Here is a 14,620-nt window from a genome sequence, read left to right as displayed (position 1 = left end):
GATGCCCTACACAACAAGACAGGCGTAGCAAGATAAGTAACATTTATATGCCAATACAATGTTTGTACCCTTCTGAAATTATATAAACTTTTACAACACTAGTATAGTTACTTCAGTGAAGGATATTTACTTTATGCACATCTACAAACAGTTTGATAGTAAGGGTTATGTAACATTGTGGGATACACAGAGCGGCACACTGTTCACGAAGAGTGTTGCGAATAGAGTTAGCAATGAAGTAATAAATTTAAACGTCTTCTTGTATAATTTGGTAGTTTTTCACGCATTCAGTGTTTATGTCGTATATCCTGAAGCAAGTGCGATACAGTGATGTAATTTTTCTGGTCTACGTGAATACTGCCTGAAAAATGTGTCAGGAATACAGTTCGCAGTAAACAAGAGATAAATTAGAACGTCATACTTCATGTGGCAGTTTTACTGCAGTAGCAACGAAAATGTAGTGAGCGATAAACTTTTCTCCTTTCATCAGGCTGTGGGGGTCGTCAGCGAAAAAAAGTTGCGTGTAGGTTTGAAATTATGCGTAAAGATTATTGCGGAACTCTAACCACTCTCAATCTAAAATACTGGATGACTAAAGTACGGCTTCTGTCGCGTCGTGGGCTACGCTGCTTTTTCACCCCCACACCCACGCCTTTAATAAGTAGGTGGTTCTTACCTCCTAGCGATTATTTCCAGACAGTAATTGATGTGTGTACCAATATTGGTTGAAATCGGTCCAGTGGTTTAGGAGGAGACTTGGAGCAAACATGCATACATACATGCACATACATACATTTTTATAAATTGTACAGCTCTACAAGAGTAGTTATTTTAAAGTACTGACAGGCGAAAAACGTTGTTCACTGCCCTTTTTTTTTTTGGACAATACCCACTTCAAAATAGCTAACGGCTGAAATCAGCTGATCGTGATTAAAATAAAATTCTACAACAACCGGAGTAAGAAATGGAACTGCGCTTCAATAAATTTGTGGCTGTGGAGGCCGAAATGGTGAAATAAGCATATCGCTAGAATGCAAGCCACAGACGAAAATAAGTGAGAAACTTGGTCATGACCCCGAAAAAGAAGATGAGTCTAAAGCTTGTCTTAGTCACACCTTTGTATCTGCACAGTGAGTGTACTAATGTGTGCAAACTTACCTTACCACTTTGGGTGCAAATGGACAAAACATCTGAACTGCCTTCTCAAGTTCAGGGTGTTAAACAGACATTCTAAATAAATATAAACTTGGCCCTGTAAGGCAGCTAATATCAGGTGTCGATTGTAACAAAAATAATCAGAAATGCAGCTGTCACGTAACTAGAATGTATGAATTAACAAAGGAGAAAGTTTGGGGTCTATTCTAGAAAGACAAAACAGCTATTCCCTTTTTTCATTCTACATATAATTTATCAACTGTGCTTTCAGGAGTCAAGTGATACACAACAATCATGTTTAATTACTTGTGACACTCAATAACAAAATATTTAACTTCTGGAGATATTGAACTGACGATCATGAAAATCATTATCTCCACACATAAAAATTTTTATCACAGGAAAGAATGATTAAAAATATTCAAGTCATCTACATCTACATTGTTGAGGCTTGGTCAATGCACTGAGTTGCCAGAAAATAAATTTTCTTTTTGTACCAATGAAAAGACTCTCATGTACTCAATGTGAGGGAAGGTTAGTATCCTAGCTTTTGTATTAAATGGTCAAAGTGTACGCAAGTTAGAGTGAGCAATTATAGACTCAACATTTGCTGGGGCCTAATGCACAATGGTGCTGCAGAACGCAGCATATGCAATGGCGTTGTCTCCGTGCTGAATCTGAAACGCTGATTTCCTACTCTGGACTTGACTGAATTCACTTAGTCTCATCTTTCCTCCGTTCTGTAGAATGTTAATCTTTCCCTAGACGAAATAATAGTTATTGCACATTCGCTAAGGGTTGGAGCAATGTGCAAAATTTCTTTGAACACAAAAATTCCCTCAGGAATAATTAACTACCTCTTTTCTATCAAAGCAAAGCTCTCAACACCCTCGTTTGTTTCCACACACTTGTGTGCTCCGCTGCGAGATGAGAGAGATATTTTAATTCTCAAAATGCTTTTATCTAATGGGGATCCCCCCACCGTGTCGCGTCTGCATCTCCCAGTATGGCTTCAGCCAATCACCATCTCACTAGAAGTGAATTTTATTTTTCTTGCTGGGTCGTAACCTAGCCCTGTTAATGCCATGCAGCCACTTACCTGGTTGTATTTAAGTTAAAGGGTATAATGTATTGTAGTGGCCTTATCCCTTTCTACGGTGAAGCTCGCTGTTCTCTTGTTAAATGGGGTTTTCCAATGCCATTAACCACCTGCTCGGTTGTTCTCCAAAATGCGTTTCACTCGAACTTGTTTATACATGCCACTGTCCATATACTGGTAGATATTATTTTGTCAGTTTTCTGTACATGAGATAAACTGGAATTGCCTTTGGTTGATATAATGTAATTATTGTTTTCTGAGGGTATCATACTGTATCGTACTGTTGTTGTGAATCAAGCTACATAAAAGGTACATAAAATCCGGAAGCCTTACACATGCCGTGCCTTCCGAATTAATTTTGTGCTGCTGTAGTCAATGGCTGAGGCACTGCTCATTGCAGTGCAAATAAATAAATCCAATTAATTTTAATCATTGTCCAACTACTTGTCTCTCTTGTGCTAGATGATGTCGTCTTAACACTACTTTTTTTTTATTCAAAATGTATTGCTTTACATATCATTTTCTATTTGGATGATTATTATGTGGCTTAGAGTCCTTTATAGTTACTTGACTAATCTTATAACATTTTTCTCTCTAGTACTTGTGGTTAAATTCTATTAAAATGGTTCATCCACACTTTATATTCTCTCTTTTCAATAACTTCAGGCACTCCACAATTCTCAAACATTCATGATACTGATGATTGTGAAAGATGAGTGAAGTTAAGGAAGAGTTTGTTTCCCTTATATCTATTCTCAACACTTAAATGCTACATCAATATTACAATTTATTCTCATAAACAGACACGTATTTACTTAAGTGTCATTATATATGTAAAATAGTTAATTTTTTGCGTATTTTTCTACACATTAACACCATTTTTATATTCACTGTCATTATTTATCATTAAAACATATCTTTCCAAAATATCTACGATACACAAATTCTTATTAACATATATTTAGACTGAATGGACATTTACAAATTACACATGTAATACAAAATATAAAACATGGTAAATTTATGAATATACTTCAACAATTTACAAATCGAATTATAGAATACAAATGAAACACATAATTTAGAAATTCTCAGTGGTACAGATGCGACTGCTTATTTGCAGGCATCTCAATTCCTTGCTGAGGTGATTATCTTTTGCAGTCTTTAAAATATTACTATGAATTTATCACACATATCACTTTCTTCCTTCACACACTTTACACTTTAAAATTTTGGGCTGAGTTTGCTTCCTGATGATGCTGTCGATCAGTGGTCGTTGATGCTGCTAGTCAGTTGTAGACTCTGCGCGATGTTCATGAAGATTATTGTCTTTTACAGTTCTGAGTGTTCGGGCATGAATGCCATTACATGGCCAATTTCATGTTACATTGTTCTGACAACAACTGCTCGTCCAAGGCAATGCCATGATGTGACAACATAGGTGGCATAGTTCTTTATTGGTGTCACTGCCATCGAGGCTAATGAGTGTAGCATCTCAATGGTTGCTGCATTTTGATGTCCCCATTATGCATAATCTGTTTGATGATTTGGTCCCATCTTTGGTTGATTTGATAGTTATAATGAAATAACTGCCATGGTTTTGTTGAATATTGCTTTCTGTTGATTCTGCCAAATTTCATAATGGTTTAAGGTATATGATTTAGAAAGGAATCTTGCTGTCTTCTGCCCTCATCTTGGGACTCTTTCTTCTTGCTGTGTCTTCATGTCTTCTTTCTTACAACTTCTCGGGCATAGGGATAGGATATGTTATTCGGTGACAGTTATTAGAAAGGATTATCAGTAGTGTTGTTATGAGATATGGTCAAGTATGAATAGATAATTTCGGAAGTGATATATCTGTTTTAAGTTATCAGCTTCTCCATCTGTTATTGAGAGAAATATTCTAAGTTTATTGTTTCAGGCTGTTGTACCAATGAGCTGTTGCCGACAGTTTGCTGTTGTGTGTTGCTGCTATTGTGCATTACCGTTAGTGGGGTTGCTTCGCCTTCCTTGTAGGTGTGCAGCTTTTGTCCCTCGCTCCTGCTGGGTTTTCCCACCCTCTGGCTGTTGGGGTGAGGCGTGGGACAATATTCTTCAAAATACATGTGACTTGGTCTTCGAACTAATGTGAAGTGTGAAACAGTGAATTCCTTACTTCGGTCTCCATTTTGTCGCCAGTGCAATATTGTGCAATCGTATAAACTCTCACACTCAGACCATAGCTTCCCATCGACTTTCTGCTTCTGTTGTCAGCCTGGCTTTCTTCCCCAGACAATTGTAGTGCCATTGTTTGTTCAAATGGCTCAAATGGCTCTGACCACTAAGGGACTTAACATCTGTGGTCATCAGTCCCCTAGAACTTAGAACTACTTAAACCTAACTAACCTAAGGGTACCACAAACATCCATGCCCAAGGCAGGATTTGAACCTGCAACCGTAGTGGTCACACGGTTCCAGACTGAAGCGCCTAGAACTCCCATTGTTTGTGTGTCTTCTTTGTTTCGTTTGTTTACAATGACTGTTGCTTAATGCTACTAGTTACAAGTTTCTTTATCTATATTTACAATGAGCTTTACATTTGAATATTTACATGAATAATACAAAATGAACTGTTAAATAGTTATTTTCAGTACTTTATAGAAGAATTATATCCTTTACACGTTAAGTTACTTCATTTTATAACGGTTCCTTTACTTCTTGAATGAGCATGGATTGATGATGTGTAAGTTAGTTAGTTAGTACAGCACGCAATTAGTTTTCTATTATTTTTTTCTTACCTACTTTGATGATTTACTTGATTAGTATTATTGTACCTATATTTGAATACTGATGTGTTTGCAGCTCATCCAGTCTGCCTCTTGAGATCTGCTGCTACCTGAAACATATCTACATTCTTTTGCTGTATCTTCTGTGATCCATTTATATTTTATTTTTCATGGCTAATTGATGTATGACTACTGCATCTGTAGAACAGCACATCATTCTTCAGCATATAATGCTGACGAACGTCAACCGAGTTCTTGTTTTTCCACTTATGTTTGACCCTTAAAACGTCTGGTCTTTGTTCTGTTCGTTTGATACATGACCCTGGTAGTCAAATGCAAGTCTTGTTTGCCTTGTGACGTTCGACGAACGTCCCATAATTGGCCCATGCACTTTGACCTTTTGTACTTTTAACACTAATAAGTCATTGTCACTATTGCGACGATTGTAAAACGGCTTTGATATCGCTGTTAACTCACTCCCACTATCTACTATTGCGTTATCGACAATAACCTTGACTGGTACACGAAGTATCGGACTTGCTACAGACAACACACACCCATGCCCGAGGGTGGACTCGAATCTCCGACGGGGGGAGCCGCATGGACCGTGACAAGGCGCCTCAGATCGAGTGGCTACCCCATGCAGCTCTTCGACTTCCTCCATTAATATGTCCTCACTTACTTCGCAATTTAACAGATGTATGTGTGTTTGTTCTGTCATAACAGGATGTCATTTCCCATTAACATTTGATGGTCTTCATCGAGAGTTTTTGGAGAAGTACTTCCCTTTTTTAAATTGTCCAACTTTAGTCTCGCTGCTTCTAGATCAGCCTCTAAAGTAACCAATCTAGATTTTAAATCCTCATTTTCATGCCTTCCTATTTCCTTTAAGTTTGTCTTCTCGTCACACATCCGTGTAATCGTGTTCAATTTGGATTTTAGAGCCTGGCAAGCATTCTTTAAGTGTGACAGTACTTTACACTTAGATTCTATGGAGTCGTCAGATTCTACGTTAAGTGTATTTGTACTCATACCCTGATTAAACTCGTTATCATATTCGTTAACTGCCACTGAGAGTTGCAGATTCAAATTTTCAGCTATGTCATCATTTATTACGACGCTGTTTTCTGTGTCTGATGTAATGGTTACATAGTCTCGGTAATACTGCCTTACTATGTCGTTGTATGTGCCAAAATTGTATACATTTGAATCTGATTTATCAGACTGCTCACATACTTTATTATCTGTTACGTTTTCCAATCCAGACGGCATATTTTCCCTGTCATGTTCCTCTCCCTTATCGATTTGTTCTTCCTGATTTTGTTCGATTCCCGCTATCCACAATGCATCAGACTATTTCTGCTTTTCTTCCAAAGTTTTGTGGAAGTATTTTAGTAGATTTTGTAGCATGTCGAACTTTTGATCAGGTGTACTTATCCGTTCTTCCTTCTTTTTTCTAAGACCTGTATTAGCCGAATTTTGTCGGTTAATACTATCGTTTTGATGAATAGTGGCGTTACAGGTTACATTATTATATGTTATATCCTTCTCAAAATCATTTTTCGTTTGTGTAGAATCAAACATCTGCACCGTATACATTAATGCTTCGTCATAATCAAATGGTTCATCACTAGGTAATGTTGGGAGTTCATCCTCATCGTCAGTGTCAATCCAACCTATCTCGTCCCAACACTTCAGTTGTAACTTCCTCTCTATCTGTTTAGATACCTTTGATAATCTTTCTGTCATTCCTGTTACCAATTCCGAATCTTCTTGTCATCCGTTTCTGCAGAAAGTGTGTCATCTGCTTGAACTCCTACAATACCTAATGTCAGTCAATCCTCACGCTTCCCAGGATTTGGTGGTCGTAATTAAACCTCCATCTGTGGTTCGTTTCTCCGGTAATTACCTGAAGTATTTGCCTGTGGGTGCGTTATCACGCCACCTCCTACCTATCTGCTTACTCTCTATGAACCTGGAGATCACTGGTTATAGTCAGTCTGTTGGTTATCCCGAGTTCTCCAGTTTCCATTCCTGTTTTCGTCTATATTCCGCCTGTTCCAACCACAATTAAAATCGTATCCATTACGCTGTGATTTAGTGTTTCCAGTATTCACATTTCCGTAACTATTCCCATTTCGTCCAGAATTCAATCCCAATACCGGACTACCATCGATACTATTATTGTTATTCTCCTTACTATTACGTATTCTTTGTAACGTCTACGCTCGGGTGTACGTTAACTCTTTAAAGCCTGTACTATGGTAAGTTGACGGGCTTCACCTTATAAAAAAGGATTTTAGTAAATATGTTGACCGCGTGTACCTGAATGGAGGCAAAATCAGACTTACACCCACTCAGTAACAACAATGATACGTCAAGCAAGTCTAAAGTGCAACTACACATTAGGACGGGCAAGAAACATACACAGCAGATGCTACCAATTGTTAATAATATGGTCGCCAGCCTAATTAGGCATTAAGTGAGTTTTTTCCTTGTACAAGTGGATGTACGTACAAGCATAACAACACGTAGTAATACTGCATTACATGGTAAATTTTAGAACCAGAAAAATCTACTGAACTAATATTTTCCCTTTCTTTACTAATTTGGACAAGCTATAAATACACAACATTACACTATAATGATTACTACAAACTACGTTTTGTCTATTGATCCGACTGAAATCGGGCATAGGTTACCCTAGAAATAGCACTTTTGAAACACACATACAATGTCAATTTTAAGAAGGGTAAAACACTGGTAAATTTAGGTTTTATATTGACTTTAACTTTGCTGGTCAAATCAGTTCAGTACACTTCAGAATTTAAATGAATAGAAAAGAAAGGGGGGGTTGGGGGGGGGGGGGACCCTGAAACTGTAATTGTCACTGTATTGAAGTTCTTTGACTATTGAACTCATTAAGCACTCAAGGTTTCCAATATATGAATTACTACTCTTTTTGTCTTATTTCTTGCTTATTTAACTACCATTATTTTTGTCTCAAATTAATTATACTTCATTACTAAACCAATTTCAACATTATCTTCCAACTTTGTCAGACCTATGTTCTTTACCCGTATATTCATTAACAATAAAGTTCCTTAAACATCATTCTAGCATAGATAGGTCTGCAGGTAATTCTTATTAACATAAACTTTAAATCTTCATTTTGGGACACTCGGATTGCACAACATGTGGAAAGGACCCTGTCTAGGTTAGTGATGAGGATAATTAAATTATAGGACAATTCTGGTAAAAGTTAAGTTGTTATTGAACAGTCAGGAACAAATTTAACACTGTTCCACACGAACACAGTACTAAATGTTTCAACCTGTTTGTGTCGATGCGGCGGTTGGCGGGCGGCGAGATGGCGAGGCGCACAGTACACATACAATCACAGCTATGGCTCTTGATGTATCGGCACTTCGCTTCTTCTTAGCGTCGCAATCCTTTTCCATTTAGTGCCTATGGAATATAGCCATGCTGTATAGTCGTCGGAAACAGCACATCCGAGGCTCAATGAAATCACGTTTTCCAGGAGAGCCTCATCGATCCAGAGCGTGTTACTCAGACCGATGCCCAACTCCGACTACTACTGCTGAGCCCGTTACGCTGTGCAGCCCCCATGTGCATTTTCCCGCGCCCGCCTGCCTCCACCTTTTACCGCTCCCCTACAGACAGGGTATTCACCAAAGGTTTTGCACTCCACATATCCTAATATATTGCCTACGTATGGACCAGGCGCACAATTACAACTTCAACATCTTATAACAGTTTCAACATTTCTTACATTCCCATTTTGTTATAATATTGCTTGCAATTTGACATAAACATTAATATTCACATCGAAAATTGTTTACAGTTTCTTTAACATAATGACATGAAAAGAAAAAAGAAATAAAATCAGAACATCGCTTACACTAATTTATCGAAAATCAGAAGAAAAAATTATTATATGTACAATAGTATAGCGTTGGTGCTGTTACATCTTTCAAAATTATTCTGTCCGGAATCGCGACGTCTTTGAGAGTCGTTTTCATACATGAATTCTACGCCTCTCAAAATACCTTACCTATTCAGGTTTGTTGATACTTCATTGGCAGTTTTGTTTTGCATATTTGAATCAATCCTCCGTCGCTATATGGGTTATCTAAGTATTGGTTCCTTTTAGCCATATTCCCAAAGAATTTGACTGCTGTTTTCTCACGTGAATTTTCGGATGAGTCATTTTGTAATAATCCATATTTTATTCTAATCTGAAACTCAGGCGACCAATATCTTGCTATCAAGCCAGTTCTAAACGAATTATACGAATCGCAAGTTTCTGCTATCTTCTGCATAGTTTCAGCAACACTTCCATCCATATGTGCACAAATGAATCTAACTTATGTGTCAATGGCCAATGTGTCGGTATTCCTACTTTAAATTGGTCATTAAATGTGCGGGGATGGTGAATATTTGCATCTTCCTTATAGTGCTATTATTTCCGCACTATAAGAAAGTGGTTATTATCAATACCTCTCGCTTCTCTCTGTGATATATCTGCTGGGTTTTGAAGACTGGAATTCTGTCCTTGGTTTACGTGAAATCTACGCAAACGTGTGTAACTTGGTCCATTCTGTGACATTTGTACCATATAATCACTTGTAGGTCTCACTGCGCAATATGCGTGCATAACGCCCGCTACCGGCTCTGTATCTTGACGTGTATGTGATTCTGGATCGTTAGACGCTGTACTGCAACCCGTCGGTATTCGTCCTACAGGTTGTGGCGTTGCATAACGTGTCTCTGTGGTTTGATCAGCGTATGTCAAGCGTTGTGCATAACGTACTGAAGCTTGCTGTAAACCACACTATTGTATTCCCGATTGGCCTGTTATTCTTTCTTGAACATCTGGTCGCAAACCAAACTGTTCCCTACGGTTACCGTGATGTTCTGGCATACGCTGGTTCGGACTAATTTCCCGTTCGCGGTTTGCGGTTTCGGACTGGCATCCGCATGTGCCTTTCCGTCTTACGTACGCGTAATTTCGCGTACCCTTTCTGTCGTATTATCGGCAGCTGTTGATTTTGCAGTCTTCACAGTAGTATCTACCAACACTAAAGCGGATTCTGTCGTCGTCTGCGACTCCTCACAAAGGCTTTCTACGAACGTACAACTTTCGATTTCAGCCGCTGAAATTGGAGTTAGTTTTTATCTTGTATTTTTAAAATACGAGCATCGAATTTCTTTAATGCTGCTTTTGTCCTTCTTTTGTGTGACGTCGTGTCAGCAATGACATGTTTCGCCTTCGCCGTCGCTTTCATGGCAAAAAAAAGTGGTTCAAATGGCTCTGAGCACTATGGGACTTAAAATCTGAGGTCATCAGTCCCCTAGAACTTAGAACTACTTAAACCTAACTAACCTAAGGACATTACACACACCCATGCCCGAGGCAGGATTCGAACCTGCGACCGTAGCAGTCGCGCGGTTCCAGACTTAGTGTCTAGAATCGCTCGGCTACTCCGGCTGGCTTTCATGGCAAAAGCTTCGACCTGTTGTTTAAAACATTTTTGATACTTCGTTGCGTCACTTCACGCAACCCGATCATCTCTTTTTGGACAGGGTCAATATCTGTTATCAGTTGTTTGTGCCCTGTAACGAGCGTCTGAAGCGTGATTTGTGCTTCCTTAGATTCAGTTCGTATTTTATCTAATTGGCCTTGAATATTATGACGCGATTTTTGTATTTCCTTGTTAGTTTCTTTCAGTCCCAGTGTTATGAGCCCATCTACTTCCTTTTGTCCTTGTCTTATGGGCCCTTCTATACGCTTTTCTGATTCCTGAGACTGTTGTAATAAACGCTGCGATTCCTGAGATTGATGTAATAAACGCTACAACATTCCAAATATGTTGGCGTTTTCATCTACACCATTTTCGTCAGTTGCCATCTGATTTTACCGTTCCCTTCACTTCCGAACATAGTATAGGAGCACTAACACTCGTTATTTCATGCAATTGAAAAGCCTGCCCGATTCAATATGCTTACTTTTGTTTCAATATCCTGTAAATCACTATCTGCAGACTCAGCTTCTGATTCATTAGCAATGCCGTTCTCATATCCATTCTTTGGACCATATCGAATATCATGTGTCGCATTTTCGATCTCGTTCGGTATTTTTACGTGTTCTGTCTGGTGTTGTTCACGCTGATCTACCTGTTGTGTGTCCAACTTGATCTGCCTAGATCTTCCATGACTTCGCTTTGTCTTAATCGATTATTTTCTGTCATTTTTGAGCGTTCCACTAAGTGTTGCTGTTCGCGAATTTTCCGAACCTGACTACGCGTTAACATCAGATAAGAAGACTTGATTCTACCCCCAAATATCATCCACGCTCCCATATTCAATATCTGAACCCGTTTCCTCGTCTTTTATGTAGCCTTTTGGTTACTGGAGTTAAGTCAGAACCCAACACAACCGAATTCAACGATGTGGTGCGCCAGGAAATACGAAATACATGAATCCAGTTCTATCTACATTTACTGCACAGTTGAGTCACATTTACATTTACATTTTGTCTCCAATTTGCGTCAGCTTATTGTTTGGGAGGATTGCGTGTTTTGTACCTAACAAAAGCAAACCCTTGCGGGTATATCAGATTGCTGTAATTTCGCATCGTGGTAGTGTCGCAATTTTGTCATGGTTCTACCTTTGTATCTGCACAGTGAGTGTACTAATGTGTGAAAACTTAGCTTACCACTTCTTAGAGCGCAAATGGACAAATAATTTGAACTATCTTCTCAAGCCTAGGGTCTTAAATAGACATTCTACATAAATATGAACTTGACCCTGTAAGGCAGCTAATATCAGGTCCGGATTGTGGCAAAAATCATCAGAAATGCTGCTATCACGTAACTAGAATGCATGAATTAATTAAGTTGAAAGTTTGGGGTCAACTCTAGAAAGACAAAACAGCTATTCGCTTTTTTTATTCTACATATAATTTATCAACTGTGCTTTCAGGGGTCAAATGATAGACAACAGTCATTATTTATTACTTTTGACACTCAGTAACAAAATATTTAACTTTTGGACATATTGAACTGACGATTATTAAATTCCTATCTCTACACATACAAATTTTTATCACAGGAAATAATGATTAAAAATATTCATCAAGTCATTTACATCTACGTTGTCGTAGCTTAGCCAATGCACTGAGTTGCTAGAAAATAAATTTACTTTTTGTACCAATGAAAAAACTCTCATGTAGTCAATGTCAGGGTAGGTTAGTATCCAAGCTTTTGATATTCAATGGTCAAAGCGTACGCAAGTTGGAGTGAGCAAGTCTAGACTCGACATTAATTGTGACCTAATGCACAATGGTGCTTTACCAAGCAGCATCTGCAATGGTGTTGTCTCCGTGCTGGATCTGAAACGCTAATTCCCTACTCTGGCCTTGACTGAATTCACTCAGTCTCAGCTTTTCTGCGTTCTGTAGAACGTTAATCTTTCCCTAGACGAAATAATGGTTATTGCACATTCAAAAATGGTTCAAATGGCTCTGAGCACTATGGGACTCAACATCTTAGGTCATAAGTCCCCTAGAACTTAGAACTACTTAAACCTAACTAACCTAAGGACATCACACACACCCATGCCCGAGGCAGGATTCGAACCTGCGACCGTAGCACTCCCGTGGTTCCGGACTGCAGCGCCAGAACCGCTAGACCACCGCGGCCGGCTATTGCACATTCGCTAAGGGTTGGAGCGATGTGTACAATTTCTTTGAACACAAAAATTACCGCAGGATTAATTAACTACCTCTTCGCTATCTGTCGCCATGGTACGTGAAGCACATCATCCTCACTTCTCAGAAAGCAAAGCTCACGATTCCCTCGCCTATTTCCACACACTTGTGCGGTCCGCTGCGAGATGAGACAGAGATTTTCGTTCTCCAAATGCTTTTATCTAATGGGGACCTCCCAAACGTGTCGCATAGCCCAGTACGGCTTCAGCCAATCACCATCTCGCTAGAGGTGAATTTTATTTTTCTTGCTGGGTCGCCGCCTAGCCCTGTTAATGCCGTGCAACCACTTACCCTCAGTCCCGGCTGTATTTAAGTTAAAAGGAATAATGTATTGTTCTGGTCTTATCCCTTTCTACGCTGAAGCTCGCTGTTCTCTTGTTAAATGGGGTTTTCCAATGCCATTAACCACATGCTAGGTTGGGCTCCAAAATGCGTTTCACTTTAACTTGTTTATTCATGCCCCTGCCATATACTGGAAGATATTATTTTGTTTGTTTTCCATACATGAGATTAACTGCAATTGCCTTTTGTTGATATAATGTAATTACTGTTTTCTGAGGGTATCATACTGTATCGTACTGTCATTGTGGATCAAGCTAATGTAAGGTCCATAAAATCCGGATGCCTTACAAGCTTACTCCAAAAAATGAAGCAAAGACTTGATTTATGATGTTTGAACCCTTCTAGATAGCTCACCCACTCTCTGGCCGACGAAGGTACACATGCCATGTACTGGCATCGAAAGATACGAACGTGTCTGTGTAGAGGATGGCATTGCAGAGCACACTGTATGGTTTTGCCCTCAGAATATGGGCGTGTGCTGTGCTGAGGGACAGCAATGTAGTCAGCATATTAAAGGGATTCTGCAGCACCTGTGAGCTTCGGAGATCCTAGACAAAACTGCTGATGCGGCTTCGAGAAGGGATTGGACAGCACATAATCATTTGAGTCAGTATGCTTCGCCTGTAGTAATGGGACTGCGGCGCCACTATAGCAAGGTTTTGCGCACTGAAGGAATCGGAGAGATCGGAACGAATCGAGCTGTCATTAGGCAATAGTCGATAACGGATATCGCAACGTGTTCCAGAAAAACGTACGAAGAATTCAGGTTATTTTATAACACCCTCTGCGGCGTTCACGGAAATGACATTGCATCTGCGGAGCAAGATCCCACTGAGTGAAAAAAAAAAATGGTTCAAGTGGCTCTGAGCACTATGGGACTTAACTTCTGAGGTCATCCGTCCTCTAGAACTTAGAACTACTTGAACCTAACTAACCTAAGGACATCACACACATTCATGCCCGAGGCAGGATTCGAACCTGCGACCGTAGCGGTCGGGCGGTTCCAGACTATAGCGCCTAGAACCGCTCGGCCACTAAGACCGGCACTGAGTGACTGTAAGAAATCTCTCATGCAAGAACTGTTTAATAGCAGATCGTATTAGTACGGCAGTGACAGACAGAATTTCTGTAATTATCCATAATACACTACTGGCCATTAAAATTGCTACACCACGAAGACGACGTGCTGCAGAAGCGAAATTTAACCGACAGGAAGAAGATGCTGTGATACGCAAATGATTAGCTTTTCAGAGCATTCACACAACGTTGGTGCCGGTGGCGACACCTGCAACGTGCTGACATGAGGAAGGTTCCAACCGATTTCTCATACACAAACAGCAGTTGACCGGCGTTGCCTGGTGAAACGTTGTTGTGATGCCTCGTGTAAGGAGGAGAAATGCGTACCATCACGTTTCCGACTTTCATAAAGGTCGGATTGTAGCCTATCGCGATGGCGGTTTATCGTAT

This window comes from Schistocerca piceifrons, chromosome 3, assembly GCF_021461385.2.
Source record: "Schistocerca piceifrons isolate TAMUIC-IGC-003096 chromosome 3, iqSchPice1.1, whole genome shotgun sequence".
NCBI classification, from domain to species: domain Eukaryota; kingdom Metazoa; phylum Arthropoda; class Insecta; order Orthoptera; family Acrididae; genus Schistocerca; species Schistocerca piceifrons.
This window is presented reverse-complemented; position numbering follows the sequence as displayed.